The sequence below is a fragment of the Canis lupus genome, chromosome 3, assembly GCF_011100685.1.
Source record: "Canis lupus familiaris isolate Mischka breed German Shepherd chromosome 3, alternate assembly UU_Cfam_GSD_1.0, whole genome shotgun sequence".
In the NCBI taxonomy this organism is placed as follows: domain Eukaryota; kingdom Metazoa; phylum Chordata; class Mammalia; order Carnivora; family Canidae; genus Canis; species Canis lupus.
In genome coordinates, this window is record NC_049224.1 from 30,611,567 (window position 1) to 30,634,994 (window position 23,428).

The window sequence follows — 23,428 nt, forward strand, 5'->3', positions numbered from 1 at the left end:
AAAAATTAAAAAAGTAATTCCTGGGCCATGGTACCATTCAATCCAGTCCACATTTCTGAGTGCCTATGGCCTGCAGAAGCTAAGCAGTGGGAGAACGGGTGGTAGGAGCCGGGTGGAAGAGCAGCCTGCTCCCTCGGAAGTCACGCTCTGGTGGGACTCCACCCTCATGACAATTAGCTGGAATACACAGTGGGGCATGGCGTGTGCATCCGGAGCCAGGGCAGGAGGAGGAGGGAAGGGGTCCATTCTCTAGCCTGCTAGAAGGCAGAAAGGTCCACAGGGCGAGGGTGGGCTCTCCCTTAGAGCTGATTCTATTTTGAAGCAATGCCAGTGAAGCAATCTGAACCAGATTTTGAAAGACCCATTATGAAATGACCAATGTCTTGGGCTTTAACAGAGTATTTGGGACATCTGGGCTTTGATGACTAGCTCATCATGTCTGCAAGGACAAACGATGATAACTACAAAAAACGCAGTAAAGTGGATTATGTTTCTCCTGGCTGAAATGGTTTCATATTATAAATTGAGCTTTTGGTCCTAATGATTTTGTTGTTGTTGTTGTTAATAGAATAACATTTATTTATTTCTTAAAATGTTTATTATACATGCTGTGCTCATGGAAAATCAAGGCCTATGAAGGGACTCAAGTTGGATGTAAAGTGTGTCCAGCCGAGCCGGCTACTTCACGCTCAGCATCACACTGACGCTTTCTTCCCCTTATAGGTGGCCGTCATTTTCTTCATTTCAGCAATAGCTTTGCCTGGATTCAGCCCCTTGGGGCAGGTCCTTGTGCAGTTCATGATGGTGTGGCAGCGGTACAGAGAGAACGGGCCCTGCAGCTTGGCCAGGCGCTGCTCGGTTAAGTCGTCTCTGGGGTCGGTCACCCAGCGGCGGGCCTGCGCGAGAGCTGAGAGCCGCAGGCCCCAGGTGTGGGTCTCCATCCGCCAGTAGCTGGGCGCTGGGGCTGCAGCAAGCACAGAGGATGCACTCGCACAGCCCGTCCAGTTTCTGCGGTCTTCTGCGGGCTGAGATGCTGCCGCTTGCTCTCCTGGGATTCATCCTTCTTCTTCAAATAAGGCCCAATGGGGATCCCTGGGTGGCGCAGCGGTTTGGCGCCTGCCTTTGGCCCAGGGCGCGATCCTGGAGACCCCGGATAGAATCCCACATTGGGCTCCTGGTGCATGAAGCCTGCTTCTCCCTCTGCCTATGTCTCTGCCTCTGTGTGTGTGTGTGTGTGTGTGTGTGTGTGTGTGTGTGTGTGACTATCATAAATAAATAAAAATTTTAAATAAATAAATAAATAAATGGCTCAATGGATTTGTGCTGAGCATAGAAGTTGCTCAAGTCAGGAACGAGATCCTTTATCACATGCACATGCGGCAGAGGGTGGATTTTGGAGACTTTGCTGAGGTTGGTGTGGGTCCTGCGGGTGCAAGCAGCGTGTTGCCTCCGTTGGTGTCCGTGGCACAGGAGCCACAGATGCCTCCTCTGCGTGGTCTTCGGAAGGTCAAGGTAGCGTCAATTTCATTCTAAATCTTGGTTAAAGCACCCCACACCGTAGGACCACCTTTATTCAATCCATTTCATGAGTCTGCATATGAGGCGTGTCTGCAGCCCTGCCTGGGTCCCGCCGGTGGACCGCACACCTCTTGATCCGGGGAGCGGCGCCCACAGGCCCGCAGGGGGCTCCACCGAGCCGCGGCCGGAAGCGGCGTTTCCCGGGGTCGCTGCGCGCCGCCATCTTGGCTCCAGACGTCACCTGGCCCCAATGACTTAAAAGATCCTAAAAGGTTTTCTAAATGTCGATGGAATCAATAAGGTTTATCTGTTCTCTTTGTCCCTCCCTCGGTGCTTGTTTCCTCTCTTGGTACGGAATACAGAAATCGCAACACAGGCGGGATTCCATCCCCTGCGTGCCGGATGGCGTCGCGTCCTGCCACGTCCCCTGTAGAGGACGTTAACGTTTGAAAGTCATTTCACACACGTGACCTCCTAGGGTCCTCCCTTGTGCTTAGAGCGGATTTCATAGACAAAGAAATGGAGATGTGTCGGGATGGCCCAGAGTCACAGAAGGCCAGTCCCAACTCATGTGAAACTGAGGAAGTCTGTTCTCTTTCAGCTGCCCAGTGGGGCTGAACTCCAAACACTCATGGTCTTGGCATCTTTATGGCAGCGGGCAACACTGTGCCTGCTTTCCAGTGTGCTTCAGCCCATCCCAAATTCCTGAACTCGGTTTCTATTTCTCCACCCAATGCATATTAAGAGGCAAATGGAGATCAAGGGAGCTCCTTACCAGCATCAGTACCAGCGGGCTGCCGCGCTGCTCACACCCCCAGAGGGCACTTCTGCACGACAGCCTCGCAGCTCTCTGATCCACCAGCATGGTTACTAGAGGCTTGCAGGACTGCTTTTTATTGTCCAGTCCCAAATGTTAACTTCACAAACCTTGAAGGTCTGCTGAGTTAGATTAATAGATCCTTTGGGATCATGCCTTGACTTGAAAGGCAGCCTGCCTACTCACTTGGCGTGCAAACACAGAAATTCTACCCGCGTGTATTCCTATGCAAGCTGTGCTGCCACAGACTTCCATGCCCCACTTCCTGCAGGCTCTGAAAGGGCCTATTAGGGATACTCCATGCCCCTGATGTCCTCCTCTGCTCCCCACTGGCCCTTCCGGCTGCACTGACATGCTCACACAGCTGCTTTCTGTTCAACAGCATTCTCTGTTGAAGGATCTCGAGAAACATAAAAGGAGGTCTTTTATGGTGTGCACGTTAGAAAATGCTTCACTATTTGGTACTTGGAGACACCATTTACAGATGTTAGGTGGTTTAAAATGCTGTGGGCAGTGGTTTCCCAGAAGAATAGTCAGTAATAAGCTATAATCTCTAATTATTATTCTATTTCTATGGAAAATAGACATCCTGTCTTGAAATATCTAGGCACAAACCATTGTATTTGTTTCCTATATATTAGATATAGAAAACCCTAAGAACTCCACACACACACACACACACACACACACCTAATCGATAGATTCAAGGTCTATTAATTTCCTAGGGTTAATTGCTTTGTCTCTAAAGTCAACAGGACAATGGTGAAAACAAGAAGCCAACACAAACACATAGCTCATTAGTTAGTCAACCTCTTCTCTGTCTACAAAATGACAGACAACCAAATGAATTTTTTTCACTTCAATTCCCCCAGGTAACAAATTTTCTCTGTTTGCTTTAAGATGGAATACTCAACCCACATTTTATTTCTAGTTGATCCCTAGGTCAGGTAGCAACAGATGATTTAAAGCTTCAGCTTAAAATCAAAATATGCCTTTTATGCCCAAAATGTTAAATGATTTTAAGGTTATCCAATGAAAAGAAACCTTTTTTACTCTACAGGATATAGATATATCATTCTTCCAGAGCAGAAAGGTTTTTCCCTCTACTATGGTGAAAAACAGAATTTCAAGGACACTTGTGCTTAAAATTTTTTTTTGCAATATTTATTTATTTGAGAGAGAGAGAGAGAGAAAGGCAGAGAGAGAAAGAGAGAGAGAGCGAGCGAGCATGGAGGGGGGCAGAAGGAGAGGAAGAGAGGGTATCCTTAAGCAGACTCCCCTCTGAGCACAAGCCGACATGGGGCTCAATACCAGGGCCCAGAGATCATGACTTGAACCAAAAGCAAGAGCCCAATGCTCAACTAAGTGAGCCACTCAGGCGCCCCTGTGCTTTAAAAAAAATCATGTAAAATTAAAGAAATTAAAATAAGTCTTTAGAGCAAGTTCTGCAAATGTTGCCCATGTCTTTCATTTCCGATAAGCTTAGTGTCTGAACCACACTCTCTGTTCTCATATTCCTTTCATTGCCCTTCCATGCATCTCTTTTCAATTCTTTTGCCTCAATCCCTCTTTTTACATCCCTCTTTGTACCAACATAGAGGACCTCATTCTCATGTTAGCCCTCTTTATGGACCACATTATAGAACAGAAGTCAATTTATTATTTTCATATTGTTGTTTACTTTCGTGTCTTTTAGTACTTTTTCAAAAGCAAGAATTCTTAAAGATGCTTTCCTAATGCTTAAAAAAATCCTTAAGCTGCTTTCACGTCACATAATCTTCTGTCAGTACCCTGCCTTCTGTTGATCATGGGTCACTGGCTCTTTAATTTAAAAAAAGGCTTTCTACATTCAATGTAGACAAAAATACCTCCAAAAAAGTATCTTGAAAACCAAATATCTTCAACACTTGCCTACTGAGTTGTGTAGGCTAAATGTGCATGACCTTTCCTGAGAATGTGTTTTTTTTGCACATGATGTAAAGTTTAAAGGGATCTGCAGATATTTTATGTTTTTCAAGAATTAAACATTATTTTTAAATGGCTGATCTTAACAAAACACTGTAAAAATTCATTCTTTTGATAAAATTGCTGCCTTTATGGATTTTCAAATACTCCTCACATATTTTATGTAATCAATTCTTAACTGCCATAGTAGCGAATGAAAATGTTACTGAAAACTGAGTGCTTGAGGTGTTATTTGCCTTGTTATGTCTAAATAGCAAGTGGACTTCTGTGCCAACCCATTATTTGATGGCAGCATTTCATAAACCATGTTCAGTGGAATAGAGGTTGAAGAAATATTAATAGGTGTTGTTGTATATTAAACATGTAGAATTCACAAAAGCAACAAGACCTCATTACTCTCAAGTTGTTGGAATTAGGCAAAAAGTTTGTAATCTTCACATTTTGCAACATTCTGTTGCACTCAAGTTAGAGTACTTTGAAACATTAATTATTCCATTTTTGGATCACTTACTGATTTTCATAAGAAACCTACTGTTATAAGTGTTTATTTTTCCTTTGGATTATTTGGTCATCTCTGGCAGTATTAATTCCTTTATGTATTCATTTTTCTGAACTACTTTAACTCAAGTGTTTAGCTCATTTCTTGAGCATCTATTAGTGATCTGCAAATACATTCATGCTTTTAACATAACAAAAGATATTTATTTTAAGCCTTTCGGCTATGTGTCAGCCACTATTCTAGGCACCCAAGATGCAACAATGACAAGCAAGATCCCTGCCTTGTGGAGTTTTCATGCTAGCAGGGGGAGAAAGACAATAAATTATAAACATACTAAAATAAATAACCTAGTTTATTAGAAGATAATCTATGCCATGAAAGATAAATAGTAAAGCAAGGAGGATAGAGAATGGGAAAGGGATGGGCTGTACTAATAATTAGGGAATTCAGGTTAGGCTTCATTGAGATAAGATTGGGGCAATGACTTAAAGGAGATGAGAATCATCCAAGAGGATAAATGGAGAAAGAATGTTCGGGGCAGCAGACAGAACTCAATCCCCAAGTCAAGATCATTCTTGGCATATTCAAGGAACAACAAACAAGGAGGCCAGAATGGTTGTAATAGAGTGGTAATAGGGAAAAGTGGAAGATAAACTCAGAAGTGTAACAAGGATCAGTTGATGTAAAGCCTCATGGACATTAGTAAGGACTTCAGCCTTACTCTGAGTATGAGAGGAACTGCGCAGGGATCTGAGCAGAGAAGGGACATGATCTGACTTCAGTTTAAGATATTTTTTCCGGCTGCCCTGCTGGGATAGATCCTAGAGAACCAGAATAGAACCAGATACCAGGCAGGAAACTACTTTAGTAAATCAGGAGGTTCAGACAGGGGTTGGGGGCAGTAGTAGAGGTGGTGAGAAATGATCAGATTCCAGATAGGACTTGCAAGTGGAGGCACAAAGACTTCCTGATGTGGAGTGTGAGAGGGCAGAGAGGAAGGGGAAGGATGGATTTTTTTTTTTTTAATCAACTGCAATGGGGGTGGGTGCAGAAGCAGCAAGTTTGGATAGCGGGGGATCAAGAGTTCAGGTTTTGGACACATTAAATTTTAGCTACTGATTAGACATCCAATAGAGATGCTGAGTATGTAGTTGAAGTAAAGGGGCCAGAGGTCTCAGTCAAAGTTATATACATTTGAAAGTCAACAGTACAGGAGATTTTTAAGTAATAAGCATGTATGAGATCACCAAGGGACTTAATGTAGGCAGAGAAGAGAATAAAGAAGAGTGGAGAGAAGGGAGGGGGGGATTGAACTCTGGATAACTGAAAGGTTAAGAGGTTGGAGAAAAGAGGATAAACTAGTAGAGTAGATGGAGAAGCAGGAGGGGCCCAAGACAGTGATTTCACTGAGATTTAATGAGGAGAGTTTCAGGGAGGTATGTGTCAGTCAAGAACCAGTGAGGAGACTCAATTGAGAGAATTCAATTGAATTCTTGATAAATTCTTGAATTCTTGATAAATATTTATCAAGTATGAAATTGTTAACCAGGTAATAAAAGGGGAAAATAGAACTATAAGGAATTGCAAGAAAAAAACTATGACCTCTAGGTCTGGGGGACCAAAGGAATGGTGTTTCAATTCTCAAATAAACTTAGAGGCAGGGCCCCACTGAGCTGAGCTCAGACTCCAGATAAGCAGGTGCTGCTCAACTGGTGCTAGTGTTTCTGAGTTCAAAGGAGGGACTTTGTGGGTCTGGGAACATTTTCCTAATAAGATGCTGTCAGCCACCTGGTATTAGGTCTCTGAGGATGCTATGATGAGGCAGTGTATTGGTTTCCCAGGGCTGCCATATAAATTACCACAAACCTGGTGGCTTAAGACAACAGAAATTCATCCTCTTACAGTCTGGAGACTTGAAGCCTGAAATTAAGGGGTCAGCTGGGCCATGCTCCCCATGAAGGCTCTGAAGGGGATCTATTCCATGCCTCTCTCCTAATTTCTGGTTGTTGCCAGGAATCCTTGGCATTCCTTGGCCCTGAAGACACATTATTCTGATCCCAGGCTCTATCTTCACATGGTCTTCTTATAAAGAGAGCAGTCATTGGGTTTAGGGCCAAACCAGTAAAACCTCATCTCAACTAATTACATCTGCAAAAACTGTATTTTCAAATAAGGTCACATACTAAGGTTCTGGCAAGACATGAATTTTAAAGGGACACTATTCAATCCAGTATAGGCAGGTCCTGCAAGTATTGAAACAACTGCCAACTGTAATAATATGTGGCAACAGGAGGGAATGGTCACTTCTGGAGTGAAGATGTTTCACTAAGTCATGACACTCATGAGAACCACATGTGGACAGAAAGCCAATAGGAAGTGACTCAGGAGGAGCAAGCCCATTCTTCTTCCACCAGACTCTCAGTCTCCCTCTAGCATCTCCTATTGGCAGAACCTAACATGGAGCCATCTCAGAAATCTAGTTTGTAGTCCCATCAATATCAATACAAGCAGAATATAGAAAAGTAATCTTGGAGCTGAGAGACAATTATCTTAGCAATTACCACAAGGAGCTAATGATCAATCATGTCAAAAAGTTGCTGACAGGGAACTAAAAAGATGAGAATTGATCATTGTCCACTGGATTTAGCTTTAATTGCTCCATGATCAAATAAGTTCAAGAAGTGCTATTCCAGAGCTTTCTGTTGGACCAGCCAGGCTTTTCAGCACTTTGGCCAGCTCCTTTTCAATAGGGTTGAGCCAACTATGACCAATATAATTAGAACAGTGATATATACATCATGTACAGGCCGTCATCTACAAAAGGTTCACAGCGCTACCCACAGCCACCATATACCGTGTCACTCCCCTCTGCCAAGTTGTATTTCAACATTTTCACACGAGTTAAAGTCACCTTGGAAATGAACATATCCCTAGAGTTGTCCATAGACTGCATACAGGGCCTCTCAAAGAAAATTAGGCAACAGATCTACAATAAAATGAAAATTCAGCTCCTTTCCTCTTTCCTCTACTTCTGTAATAAAAAGTCCATGGACGATTGAAAGCAGGTGTCAATATTCCCCTAGTCTATTTCTTTGGAGGGTGACAGAGCTGGTCAAAGTAGTAGAAAGAAACAATTTTGTCAGAATGGCTAGTATCAAAAAGACAAGAAATAACAAGTGTCAGTGAGGATGTAAAGAGAAGGGAGCCCTCATGCACTGCTGGTGGGAATGTCAATTGATGCAGCCACTATGAAAAACAGCATGCAGGTTCCTCAAAAAATTACAAATAGAAATACCATGTGACCCAGTAATTCCATTTCTGGATATTTATCCAAAGAAAATGAAAACATTAATTTGAAGATATATGTACCCTTATGTTTATTGCAGCATTATTTACAATAGGCAAGATATGGAAGAACATGCATGCCCATCAATTGATGAATAGATAAGGTTACACACACACACACACACACAAAATGAAATATTACTCAGCCTAAAAAAAAAGAAATTTTGACATTCACAAAAATATAGATGAACCTACAGAGTATTACGCTAAATAAAAGAAGTCAGAGAAAGACAAATACCATGTAATTTCACTTAAAGTGTGGAATCTAAAAAACAGTACAAATGAACAAGCAAACAGAAACAGATTCATGAATACAGAGAACAAACTGGTGGTTACCTAAGGGAAAGGGGGGGAGAAGGGATGAGTGAAATAGGTGAAGAGGATTAAAAGCTACAAACTTCCATTTATACAATAAATAAATCATAAAGATGAGAGAAGTACAGTACAGGGAATATACTGAATAATCTAGTAATAAGTTTGTAAGGTAACAGATGGTAACTACACTTACTATGGTGAGCATTTTGTAATGTATATAATTATTGAGTTATGTTATACTCAGAAAAAAAAAGAAATTGTTGTAGTAAATCTGGAGCAAATTCAATACACGTTTTGGAGATCTAGTTGCATTCTTAGTACCTCACTGATTATTATGAAAATATTTTCTGCTCTTCTTTAAATTAAAATTTTAAAACTTACTGATGTTCTGAAAATGTTAAAAATATGCAATGTAAAATATAAACAACGAGGAAACAATATAAAAACAATATTGAACTAGGAATGAAGAAACTTGGATTTCAAGACTACCTTTGTCACTAACTAGTTTATAGTTAGGCTAGTATTTTAACAGCTTTGGTCTATTGTTTTCATCTATTAATTAAAAATCTGTCATAAAAGATCTTTAAAAACTAATCAGCCGGGGACCCGGGTGGCTCAGCAGTTTAGCGCTGCCTTCAGTCCAGGGCGTGATCCTGAAGACCCGGGATCGAGTCCCACGTCGGGCTCCCTGCATGGAGCCTGCTTCTCCCTCTGCCTGTGTCTCTGCCTCTCTCTCTCTGTGTGTGTGTCTCTCATGAATAAATAAAGAAAATCTTAAAAAAAAAAAAAAAGCTGTCAGCCTTGGACTTGTTTTACCTAACTACTAGACGTAGCATGTATGGTTACCAGTGTTATTGCGCAATTACCGTGAATTTTGATTGTGGAATTTAGTTTAAAGATTTTACTTCAATATCTAAATCACTCCTTTTGTCTTCTATAAAAGGGTTTGCATTTTAATGGAAAAGTGGCAGGGCTGAGCAAATGTATAAACTGATAGGAAACTAAGACACTGAAAGTCACATTTCCAAGAAAATGATTCAACTGTCTTTCACTGTTACTTGTTATTTATTTGACATCACTACCTTTTCTTCTTTCTTAGGAATTAACTAGTTAGTATGCCTAAAGTCATAGTAAAACAGAACCAGGAAGCACTTAGCATATAACTGCATGTGTCTAAAACTGATAAAAGGGGATAACAATATGAAGAATGCACATAATAATTCAGTGTAGGACAGGTCATTAATGTAATTTAGCACAGTCCTCACTTCTCTGTGTGGGGTTTCTGTATGTACAGCAATTTGACTTGTTACATTTGTGATTCATTTTTCAGATTCCAAAACCATCCAGCAGAACTTCCTCTACACTGTGCTAAATGCAGAAGATGCGGGGAAGTTTGATCTAACTAGAATTCCTGTAGAACATATTTCTGTTGTTCTAGGGTATATGTGTGTGTGTCTGTCTGTCTGTGTCTGTTTGTGTCTCTGTCAATATGTGTGTCTGTGTGTGTTTAAAGTCACAATTTTCATTTGGTCATAGTTATCAACCTGCAACATAAAGTTATACTAGAACTAATATTCTCATTTAATATCTGAAGCAGAAAAACATTTTCTTTAAAATTGCTCTAAGAGATGGGACGCCCTGGGCTTAGTGTTTGAGCATCTGCCTTTGGCTCAGGGCATGATCCTGGGGTTCCAGGATTGAGTCCCACATCCAGTTCCCTGAATGGAGCCTGCTTCTCCCTCTTCCTGTGTCTCTGCCTCTCTCTCTTTATCTCTCTATGAATAAATAAATAAATCTTTCAAAATAAATAAATAAACAGAATTACTCTAAGAGAAACCTCACAAAATAACCCATTCATTCTTTCTTCCTTTCGTGTGTGTGTGTGTGTGTGTGTGTGTGTGTGTGAATATAACTATTTGCTTCAAGCTTTCTTACACTAAAGAGAAACAGTGAATGGTCTTACCTGACCTTGGATGCATAGATATCAAGAAATGTAGAGTGAATTTTTTCTCACTCTTTGTTGGATCAAAACATATAATTATTACAAATCAACAGATATCTATTTTAGTGCCTCAGTACTTGTCTAGCCATATGCCATTGCCATATGAACAATCAGGTGCTTTGTGTTACCAACAATCCAAGTTCCCAAACTGGCCAGTGACTTTCAAAGGTTTCCTCTTGAGCCTTGCTTTTCAAAGACTGGTATTGGCATTACTTGGGAACTTGCTAGAAATGCAGAAGCTCAGGTCCCACCCCAGACCAACCGAACCAGAATTTGCAGTTTAACAGGATCCTGAGGTGATTTACATGCACAGTAAAATACTTGAGAAGTATCAACTCATATTCATTTGCATTGTTAGAGCCTGAATAGGAAAAAAAGAGCAAAATTATAGATGTTGACTAGGAATTACGGCCATGTATGCTCATAGCAGTGTGCCATGCAATTCATGAAGAAAAATGGATGAACTGCTTACACATTTTTAAGAGTGAATATGAATGATTACTGAATATCTGTATATCCTACCTGTGCCATGTAACTAGGATCATCATATAGCCTATGTTCCTGGAATGGTTTTAGTTTATACCTGATATCCTGGAATAGTTATTATTAGTACCCCACCACCTTTTAATAACTTTTTTTTACCTAAAAAGTCTGGCTCTAATCATAATCTGCTTTCCCAAAAGAAGATGCAGTTGTCAGAATATATGGTTTTCAGGCTTCACTAGTCACCAAATTCTGCTCCTATGAAACAGTAGTTTCATAGTGGACGGAAACATTCCCTACTAAAACAGCAAGGCAATGGTTTTTCATGTCACAGAAGAAAAAAAAGTAGTGGTCGTAATCTTCTCATTTTAACTTTTTACTATTTTTTTTTCTTATACCACTAGTATTTAATACAGTTTATCATTACTAGAATCTGGTATAGGGCCTGACTTAGAACAAACCTACATGTTTATTTATCTTAAGCTTAATATATCAATATGTTTACAGCGTTCCAGAAAGAGCACCATGACTTCCAAGTACCAGAACTGTTCAGAGAATCACAACTTTAGTCTCCCATGATTGAAAACACCACTCAATAAACTTTCCATCTGCATGCCCCAAATGGACAATGGGCACACTGTGTACACTAAAAACCTAGAGAAAGAACAAGAAAACTAGACATCATCATTCAGTGGCAAGGGTGAGCCTGTGGAAGCAAACAAATGCAAGAAGAAAGGTGGACGGCATCTACCCTGTTGTAGGTAAACAAGAAAAATGTAAGAAACTGCCGTTCACTGGCTGTGGTGCAGAGTATAATGAGATCAAAACATAGGGTTTGCTAGTGTTTGGCTCTGGGGAAGTCAATTCTGCCCATTTGATCAGAGGAGGACAGCACCTAGTGGAGCCAGAGTCAATTACTAGGAGCTAGAGCCCATTCAGAGACCAATGGGGGGAGCTGAAGAAGAGCCAGTTACTGAAGACAAGTGTAGGGGTTGCCAAGGCAGGGAAACCAAGTCAGAAACAAATCTAGATGATGTGGAAAAGTAACCTGGAGAGGCAACACATTAAATTCTTTTAAAATCTTTTGTTAAGGTTTAACTTGCGTCCAGTAAAATTCACCCTTTTTGGTGTGTAATTCTGCAAGTTTGGCAAACATCAACACATCACAGTCAGGATACAGAACAATTTCTCCCACTCCCAAAATTCCCCAGGCCTAGCTGCCATCAACCCTTCCCCTGACTGTAGGCCCAGCAACACTTTTTTTTTTTTTTTTTTTTTTTTTTTTTGCTATTTCCAGATGTCATGGAAATATAACCATACAGTATGTAGTTTCTGTATCTGGCTGCTTTCACTTAGCATAATGCATTTAAAATTAATCCTTGTTGCATTTATCAGTAGTTTGTTCCTTTTTTATTATTGAGTATAATTCCACTGTATAAATGAACCACAATTTGTTTATTCATTCACCAGGTGGAAGACATTGGGATGCTTTCAACTTTTGGAGATATGAATAAGGCCCACAGAAACATTCACATACAGGTTTTTGTGTAAACATGGGTTTTCACTTCACTTGGGCAAATATCTAGGATCAAGATCAATGATGAATAGATGTTAAACTTTATAAGAAACTGCCAAAGTGTCTTCCAAAGTACCATTTTGCATTTCCACCAGCAATGTAGTTCCAGTATTCCATATCTTTGTCAGCATTTGGCATTGTCAGTGTGTTTTTTATTTTACTACTCTAGTGGGAGTAATCTTCAGTCCATTCCTGTTTTAATCCCCCATAAACGAACCCACTATACAATAGATTCCCATCTACATGAGTGAAATGGACAACAAACACACTTGTAGCTTTAATTTCCATTGCCCTAATAAGGAATTATGTTGAGTATCTTTTCTTCTGCTCATTTGTCATTCATATACCTTCTTTGATGAAGTGGCTATTCAAATATCTTGTCCATTTGTTACTGGGTTGTTTTCTACTTTGTGAGTTTTGAGACTTATCCATATATTATGCACTCAAGTCCCTTATTGAATAAGGATTTTGTAAATACTTGCTCCCAGTTTTTGGCTTGATTTTCACTTTCTTACTGGTGTCTAATCATGAGGTCTTAATTTTAACAAGGTACAATTTGTCAAGTTTTTCTTTTAGGGAACATTCTTTTGATTTCATATTTAAGAAATCTTTTCACAAGTATTTTCTCTTATATTTCCTTCCAGGAGATTTATAGTATTACGTTTTACAATTACTTCTAAGATTCATTTGGAGTTAATTTTTGCATACAGTATAAAGGTATGGATCAAGAATTTTTTGGTTTTGGGGGAACTGTTTTGTTTTTATTTGTTTTGTTTTTGCTCTGGATATCCAAAGATCTGAGTACCATTTGTGAAAAAGACTGTTCTTTCTCCATTGAGTTGCCTCTGAACCTTTTCCAAAAATCAATTGGCCATATATATATAGGTCTATTTCTAGAATATTTATTCTTTTCCATCTTCTATATGTTTATCTTCTTGCCAATACGACTTTGTTTTGATTCCTGTAGCTTTAGAGTCAATTTTGAAATAAAGTAAATGTGAATCTTCCAGCTTTTCTTTTTCAGAGTTCTGGCTATCCTAGTTCCTTGTCTTTTCATAAACATTTTAGAGTCAGCTTGTTGATTCATATATACACACACACACACATATTTAAATCAGCTGGTATTTTGATCAGGATGCACTGAATTCACAAATTAGTTTGAGGGAAATTGATATCATTATAATACTGAGTATTCCAATCTATGAACACAGGATAGCTCTCCATTTATTTAGATTTTTACATTTCCTTCATCAGTGCTTTATAGGTTTCAAAATAAAAATATTGTACATTTTGCTAGATTTATAAGTATTTCTTTTTGTGTGCTATTGAAATTGGTTATTTTTAAAATTTGAATTCCAACTATTTATTGCTAGCACATAAGAATTTGACTTTTGTATATTAGTTTTAGCAAATTTTTGTGTGGATTCTTTGGGACTTTCCAACTATGTGACTATGTAATCCATTAATAAAGACAGTTCTGTTTTTTCTTTTCAATATGGAAGACTTTCACTTTTTTTCTTGCTTTATTACATTGGACATGGTTTCTAAAATAATTTTGAATAGGAATGGTTAAAGTAGAAATCCTTGCTTAGTTCCCAGTATTAAGGGGAAAGCATTAAACTATTTAACATTAAATATTATTTTAGTTATAAGGTTTTTGGAGATGCTCTTTATAAGAAGTTCCCTTTTATTCTGACTGCTTAGAGTGTGTAAAAAATCAAAAGTAAGTGCAAAATTTTATAATATGGATTTTCTCTATCTGTTAGATTACTGATAGGATACATTACATTTATTGATTTGCAAATGTTGAAACAGCTTTGCATTCCCAGGATAAAGTTGGTTATTATGTATTATGGCTTTTATAAGTTTTTTTAATTCAATTTGCTAGTATTGTGTTGAAGATATTTTCATGTATGTTCATGACGGGTATTGGTTGAGGGTCTTTTCTTGTAACATCTTTGTCTAGTTTTAGGAGTAGGGTAATTATGCTCTCATGAAATGAGTTGGAAGGGGTATCTATCTTTGCTATATTCTGAAAGAGCTTATGTGGAATCAGTATTATGTCTTCCTTAAATGTTTAATAAAATTCATCAGAAAACACACTAAAACTTAATTGTACTAATTTAAAAATTGTGAAGAGTAAATGAGACAGTGTATGAAAATAGCCTAGGTACTGTAACAAGCAGAACCCAGGCAATAACAAATATTTGCCATTATTATTACGTCTACTAATCCAACTTAATATAGGTAGTTAGTATAAGAGCATGCATCTTCCCAGTGAAGATTATACACCAGAGACTAGCATGCAAACCCAGGTACACTGGCCATAACTGATCATATTAAAAGCCCAAGACATGAAGGAAAAAAAACTTTAGATTTCTTTGATACAATCAATATACACCCATTGTGAAGGGCCATTAATATTTTTAAAGAGTTTCAGCATTATACTATTTGAAACATTTTGTTTCATAATTGTCCTTTAAATTTCTATATGTGCAAAAAAAAACCCATGTTGCTATTTATTACAAGTCATAAAATTAGGAATGAGCTTAAATTTTGGAATGCAGGTGGCGTACCTGGGTGGCTCACTCAGTTAAGCATCCCACTTTTGATTTCAGCTCAGGTCATGATCTCAGGGTCATGAGATCAAGCCTCAGGTCAGGCTCTGTGCTGGGCATGGAACCTGCTTGAGATTTTCTCTCCTTCTTCCTCTGTTCCTCTTCCCCACCCCACTCACACTCCTGTTCATGCATTTTCTCTGTGTGTGTGTCTGTCTCTCTGTCTCTGTCTCTCTCTCTCAAAAAAAAATTAGGAATGCAGGTAAATAATAGGACAAAATTCCTCTATATAACTACTTTGCATTTTAGTGACTACAAAAAACACATGAGGACTAAATGAATGGTAAATAATGAATAAAAGGTATTGTAATTTTAGAAATCCATTAAACAACATACTGAATATTTTAGCAATTTCAATTATGCATTATTACTTACTGCATAGCTTTTTATTTATCCCTATATGGATTTGCAGACTGACATTATAACAGAATGGGGGTGGAGGAAGGCAGTGAAGCATACCAAAAGCTTGTATAAGGGTCTAATGGAATATTAATGAAGCAAGCAAGTGAAAAACAAAATCTAGATCTTGCAAATGCGAAGGCTTCATTCGCTATGAACAGAGAGGACTCGAGCCTTGATGATTCAAGGCTGGTGATCATCACAGAGGTACATTAATGAAAGAGAATGCTAAAGTCAGGGTCTTGTTTCCTGTTGGATAAATAATGAATATTTATCGAACGCCTCTCAGCAAGGCTACATGGAAACTGTCTAAGTCAAGTCTCTCTAATGCTCTCACAGAGCTCCGCAGAATACACAGATTCCCTTGGTGTATAGAGAGAACCTAGGTTTTGAAGCCCCACAGGTACAGATCCACTATTTATAGTTCTGTGACCTTGAGCAAGCAATGCAGGCTCTTTCTGCGCCAGACTTTTAATTTCTAAAATGCATTATTGCCTACTGATCCACCCCACAAATATTTCGTGATTATGCTAGGCCCTGTGTCACCTGCTGAGCCCATGAGGGCAAACCTTCAAGAATCCAGACAGAGAAGTGAGCATTCATGAAACAGAGTAACCAGTGTTACCACTGTACAAGAAGAAAGTGTATCACTTGCACATTACAATGGTGTCTAAATTGGACCTGGGAAAATCAGGTAGGACTCCCCTAAGGAAATCACTGTTAGGTAAATTCTGAAGAATGAATGGGAGTTAACTAGGTGAGCTGTGGAGTGAAGAATGAAGGGGAGAGCCTCCAGGCAGGCAGAAAGGCTCAGAGGAGGCAAGAAGAGAGCACGGTCCCATCAAGGACCTGAAGAAATTCTCTGTGGCCCTAGTTAGGAATTGATCCTTGATCATAAGGCAATGTGGAGCCATTGCTGATTTTTAACTAAGAAAATAGACACAGTCTTTTTGTTTAACAAACCTATAGTGTATTGAAGAGGGACAAAACTGAAGGTCAAAGGCCCTGGTAAAGGCTGTTGCGAGAGATGATGGTGGCCTGGACTCAGATGTGATAAAAACTAAGAACAGGTGCCCAGAAGAACAGCTGGCCTGTGTTAGGAACCCAGCACATGTTAGATGCCTTTGTTCTTCTTCTCTTGTAATCGGTGCCACTGTTTTAAAAGGAATTTTCCAGGGATCCCTGGGTGGCTCAGCGTTCAGTGCCTGCCTTTGGCCCAGGGCGTGATCCTGGAGTCCCGAGATCGAGTCCCACATCGGGCTCCCTGCATGGAGCCTGCTTCTCCCTCTGCCTGTGTCTCTGCCTCTCTCTCTCTGTCTATCATGAATGAATAAATAAAATATTTTTTAAAAATAAAATAAAATAAAATAAAAGGAATTGTCCAAATGTCCCAAGTAGCCATACAAGTAAAACCTCTTTCCAATGAATAACTTTACAAAGAAATATTCTTCATAACAAATACTTCTATATGTCAAAAGGGAAGAAATACAATCTATTTTACCTCTCCATTTTTGGCTACCAAGTGATGAGATTTCTAAAAAAATGTTGATGTACATGCAATTTTATTGCAACAAAATTGTTTCAATGTCTTAATTACAATAAGTTCACTAATTAAGCTCACTAAATAATATCATTAATATTAGCAACCTCTCTAGTCAGTAAAGATCACATAACTGGTTTACTGTTTGGAGTTTAAATACTGTTTTATTTTTTTTCAAGATTTTATTATTTATTTTAGAAAGAGTGTGTGCATGCATGAGCAGGGGGAGGGGCAGAGGGAGAGGGAGGAAGAGAATCTCAAGCAGACTCCACTGATCGTGGAGCTGGATGCGAGGCTCAATCTCAAGATTCTGAGATCAAAATCAGGAGTCAGATGCTTAACTAACTGAGCCCCCAGGTGCCCCTCAAGCCCTATTTTAAAATTATTTTGATAGTTTCATTTTATATGTTTATTGTTTGTCTCCCCCGCCCCTAGAATATACTCTCCATGAAAATAGGGACTTTACCTGTCTTGTTCTCCGTTCTCTCTCCAGCAGCTGGAGCAGTGCTTAGTGCTTAACAGAGGCACAATAAATATGTGTGGGCTAAGTACTTCACAGAATGAGTGAAGACCAGGGGGCCGTCTATGTGAAGTAACTCAAATTAGCCACTCCTAACTGGTATCTTTACTTCAAGCCCCCCCCACCCATAGCCATTGCACACTTGATTTCAAATTCCTCTCCTTGCTCAAACTGAGCTCAAACCGCCACATCTGACCTTCAAGGACTCCCATCCACTGCAGCAGCTCAATCTCCCACCCTTGCCAAGTCCCAGAGCTCACACCACTTCTTACCCCATCTACAGGATAACTTGCATTTCCCAACTGCCCCCGTATGCTCCACCTCAAATACCCTACATCTCCCTGCCTGCCTGAAAAAATCCCATCTGCAATGTAAGGTTCACCTCAAAAATGATTGCTTTTGAAGTTTCTCTTTACACCTTAAATCAGTGGTTCTCAGCTGGGGGTGAACTTGCATGTTCTCTACTACCTTGGAGACATTTGGCAATATTTGGAGACATTTTTGGAGGTGATTACTGGAGGGGAAAATACTACTGGCATCTAGTGGGTATCAGTCAGGGATGCCATTAACTACCCTATGATGCACAGCACAGCCCCCTACAACAAGGAATTATCTGGCCCAAATGTCAATAGTGCTGAGAATCCAGAAGACCTGCCTCAAGCAAATGTCCCATTGCCACCTTCAAACCACTGCAGTTTTGGAGTGCATATACCGCACGCCCACTCTCTGTTGGACAATATTTATATAATTCATCTGAGCCTTCCCTCACAGGTCTGTGTGCTCGAGATCACAGGCTGAATCCTACAAATCTCATTTTTCCTAATGAACATAGCCTATGCCTTGCACAAAGGAGACAATCAATTTGTGAACTGAAATTGAACTGAAATTTTGATTTTGTTCTTAAAAAATACTTCAATTATCTAGTCAAGTCTATTTTCTCCTGTGTCCTGTTAAGAAGAAAAGAAAAGGTAGACACCATGTTGTGCACTGAATCTTTAAATCCTTAAGATAAATTCTGTTACCTTTTATGCTTTCATAGGAAACAGTGTCCATTTAGGGCAATAACGGTGCTATATTGGATTAACTGCCATTTGGATGCTAGTTTTCATCACGTACTCCGCAGCTGTATTTTTTCATTTACCATACCTGTAACTTTTGAACTAATAAACAAAGAGGTAATTGAGCAGCCAACCTTGAACCTCAGCTAAGTTAAAAGGCGGCTTTACATGAGTCAGGACCAAGTAATACGTGCCATGATTCATCTAAAGTACCTCCTTTTCTTATAATCCTAATACTTAATAAAGTTAACAAATATTTGCTAATTTTATAGTTCATCAACATCATAGTCTCTGAGCAATTTACACATAAAATATTTTGGCCATTTCCCTGACAGGGCTGTACATGTAGAGGCTTTTGACATATTTACAAAATTCAACTAAGGGTGAAAATTCACATGTGACCATCCACTCCTAATTTTATCTCTTCTGATATAAGAATTGATTATCCTGAGGAATATACAGACACAGATGCATGCTAGTCCTTAGAGAATTAAATTTGGAATTTTGCATTAAAAATTTGGCTTGGCGAAAAGAAGGAAAATCTGATATTAGACAAGATCATCATAAATTCCTTCATCATTACCAGAAGGTAGGCTGAATCCTCATGACTATAAATCCAAACGGCCTTCAGGCTGAGAACACATGCAGTGGCTCACTTGAGAAGCTGTTACACTGAGAAGCTAGGCATCCTGATTCCCAACGCTGTCAGTCAGGGACAGTGGAAACTGTTATGAAGGAATTTTGTGTTGACCTATGTCAGCCAGACCCAAAATCAATGGTTAGTTATCCATCAAGGGAAGGAGGAAACTCCTCCAAGCAGAGAAGCAGAACGCAATCAAAAGACCCTGAGAAGAATTTAACATCATCACTGTTTCCTGAGTGAAGATATCACAACCCATCACTACCAGCAGAGGAAATGAAGACACACACACACACACACACACACACACACACAGAATAGCCCAACACACACATACCAGCAAAGGAAAGCACTAATATGGTAAGGAGGAGGTACAGAAGTAACTTCAGAAGCATCACTGGGAGTCCCAAGAGCTCAGTCACACTTTATTGCACTTTAATTTTAGGCAAAGATAGTTCATCATATGATTTTTTAAATTTTGAGTTACCCCATTTCAAAATCTTTTACTGAGTGAAAAAAATTTCTAAGCCAACAATTGGACATAGCATGAACTCTTATTTTCTATCCTATTTAGGAGCTTAATTATTTTTTAGATGCTTTATTAAACGCAATATGATGTTACACCAAATGTCTGATGTGGTAATCAACATAGCAACTGAGTAATATGGTAATAATAAGGGTGTGCATAAGGTCAAAAGTTGAGAGTAAATGAATTAGTTGTCTACTGCATAAAATCCCTCTGACTTTGGCTCACATCCCGTTGGTATATAATTTAGGTAGAGTTCAAATGCCTCCAAATCTTCCACGACCACTAGGTTTCACTGATCTCATCCTTAAAGGAGAATCATATCATTCTCCTGATGTTAAATAAAGCTGGAAGTTTAAGATGGCCTGTATTCCTGTCTCACAATCAATTATATTAATCACTGGCTTTTCTCCTCAGGCTTGCTGGGAAGTAGATATTAACCTTTATGGGTTTGGTGGGTGTTTTGTGGTTTTTTTTTTTTAATTCACTGACTTTGAATATAATCAAGCCTTCTTGTGCACATACACCTGTATCCCAAAAGGCAGGCCCAATCATTACATATTCAGGTTCACAGTAATGGATGTTTGCAGCTCTGCCCCAATAAATGTCCTCTGCACACCATAGATAAAGAGTGATGCCCTTATCAATACTTCAACTTTGGATTAAAAGGCACACAAATTGGATGCATTATTCACTCCTGGGTCACTCCTTCAGTGTCTTCTGGTGTATTCCTTTTGAATTACCCTTACATCAGTTTCTGTTGATAAGAAAAATATTCTTATCCTTGAACCACAGACCAAGACAAATCATCAACCTTTCATTCTCTGTTTTGTCAGTCTCTTGTGGAAGCAAGTCAGATGGCTGCAACTCTCATACACAGAAGACAGGGAGGGGAATCCCTAGGGAACATTGTCTAGCAATGACCTCAGAGAATAACAAGAAATTGTTATTTGAAAAGAAGGGTTAGAAAGAAACCACCAGACTCTTACTGGGCATCTCCCCTAGTTATTAGAGCATCCATCTTTGAAAATATCTGTTTCTTGAGTCCTCTACGCTTGCCCTGTCCTTAGCCATCACTAATCAAGATTAGAGCAGCATGTCGCTGCCCAAGTTTCCACACTGCTTGTGTTTTGGGTGAACCCTGGAAGTAGAATTACGATAAAGGCTTGTATATTTCCTACAGACACACTATTTCTGTAAGCAAGTCCAGCTCATACACTACCCCCTTCGCAACTACTGCTAGAGAGAGAGTAATGTGGCAATCTTCACAGAAAGATTATGCTCCTTTCAGAGACAATGACAAAATGGAAGAGCCCTCCCTGTGTTACAGATTGCCCCCTCACATCCCCAAAGATAAATCAGCTTACTACCCGTGGTACTAAAAAGTAGAATTTAGAGGAATCCAACACCACCTAGTAATAACATCCATTTTTCAGTGTCTTGTCAAATAATTTTCATAGATAAAATAACCCATCTGCAGCTAAACTTAGAATACCTATATAATGCCCTAACAGAGGAAAAGGAGAACCAGAAGAAATAATAAAATACATTTTTAAATATATAAATATTCTGGTGTAACAACTCTAAAATACAAAATGAAGACATGAAACCCTTGTTTCTAAATGTACAATCAGCATGAATGTAACAAACACCCATGGAGGCAAATAGTACTTATTAGCAATTTAAACATCATAACTAGTGTGTGTTACCACTGGTGACATGACTGTTGGAAATGATGAGCAACACTTGGTAAGATTTTAAATAAAACAAAGTACAGTCTTCCCTTGATTTATTTATAAGTTGTTTCCTTCAAGGAAAATATGTTACATATGAAAATTATGCAAAAATACTTGTATTTAACAGTAGTTCTAGACTTAAATTATTAGAAATGAAATTTTCACTTGAATGGATGTCTAATAGGACATGGGTAAATTATGCAGTGTGTGAGACAATGCTTTGTTATGTGGAACTGTCCTATGTATTATATGTTTTTGGAACATGGGCTGAAATGACATGCACGGGGCTTTGAGCCTAGGTTTAAGTGTCCATCCACTTTTCTTGTATTTCTATCATCTCCATGCAAAATATATGAACTGGGTAGCCAATTATTCCAAGTAGGATTAAAGACCTGAATCTAATCTGTAATTTGGAGAAAATCTAGCAAAGCTCAATGTAAATTAGTCTTCCAATCCACAGATGCATGGGCAAAAAGAAATTGCTTTAGGTTACTAACTTTTGGAGTAGCCAGTTAGGCACCACGATGTAGCAATAAACGTCTGATGTATCGAATGAGATTTTCTTTTTTTTTCCCTCCCAGCATAACACAGGCAAGTATGGTTAAAGGGAGAATAGAAAAATCAGTAAGAAATTCATGACGTTGGACAGGGAATGGATGGATATTATGAAAAAGAAGGAATGGGTGGGATCTAGGGAGAAGTTAGAAGTTAAACAGCACTATAAAACAAACAATGCTAAGTCACTAGCTCTATGAGTTGCCGGGGTATAGAGAAGCCCTGCAACAAACCATGACAGTGTGTATTTCATGAGCTTGCTCCTCCACAACCAACTTAAAGGATGGAATCTGCAACGTCTGCCATAGTCTGACAGATCCATGTAAAGACAGGCAAAGATATAATAAGACTTGAATAAGGTTCACAGGTTTTCACAAAATAAAACCCTTGTCATCCAGTGTGGTCCTGGCACAAAAACAGACACATAGATCAATGGAACAGAATAGAGAATCCAGAAGTGGACCCTCAACTTTATGGTCAACTAATATTTGACAAAGGAGGAAAAACTATCCACTGGAAGAAAGACAGTCTCTTCAGTAAATGGTGCTGGAAAAATTGGACATCCACATGCAGAAGAAGGAAACTAGACCACTCTCTTTCACCATACACAAAGATAAACTCAAAATGGATGAAAGATCTAAATGTGAGACAAGATTCCATCAAAATCCTACAGGAGAACACAGGCAACACCCTTTTTGAACTTGGCCACAGTAACTTCTTGCAAGACACATCCACGAAGGCAAAAGAAACAAAAGCAAAAATGAACTATTGGGACTTCATCAAGATAAGAAGCTTTTGCACAGCAAAGGATACAGTCAACAAAACTCAAAGACAACCTACAGAATGGGAGAAGACATTTGCAAATAACGTATCAGATAAAGGGCTAGTTTCCAAGATCTATAAAGAACTTATTAAACTCAACACCAAAGAAACAAACAATCCAATCATGAAATGGGCAAAAGACATGAACAGAAATCTCACAGAGGAAGACATAGACATGGCCAACAAGCACATGAGAAAATGCTCTGCATCACTTGCCATCAGGGAAATACAAATCAAAACCACAATGAGATCCCACCTCACACCAGTGAGATTGGGGAAAATTAACAAGGCAGGACCACAAATATTGGAGAGGATGCAGAGAAAAGGGAACCCTTTTACACTGTTGGTGGGAATGTGAACTGGTGCAGCCACTCTGGAAAACTGTGTGGAGGGTCCTCAAAGAGTTAAAAATAGAGCTGCCCTATGACCCAGCAATTGCACTGTTGGGGATTTACCCCAAAGATACAGATGCAATGAAACGCCAGGACACCTGC

The 23,428-nt window shown here is 39.2% G+C and overlaps 1 protein-coding gene and 1 pseudogene across 1 annotated transcript in view; both read right to left on the minus strand.

Annotated features, from left to right (window-relative positions):
- Positions 1 to 23,428, minus strand: part of SV2C (synaptic vesicle glycoprotein 2C) — a 208,219-nt gene that overhangs the window by 173,889 nt on the left and 10,902 nt on the right. The window lies entirely within an intron of this gene.
- LOC100682641 lies at positions 601 to 1,741 on the minus strand (annotated as a pseudogene).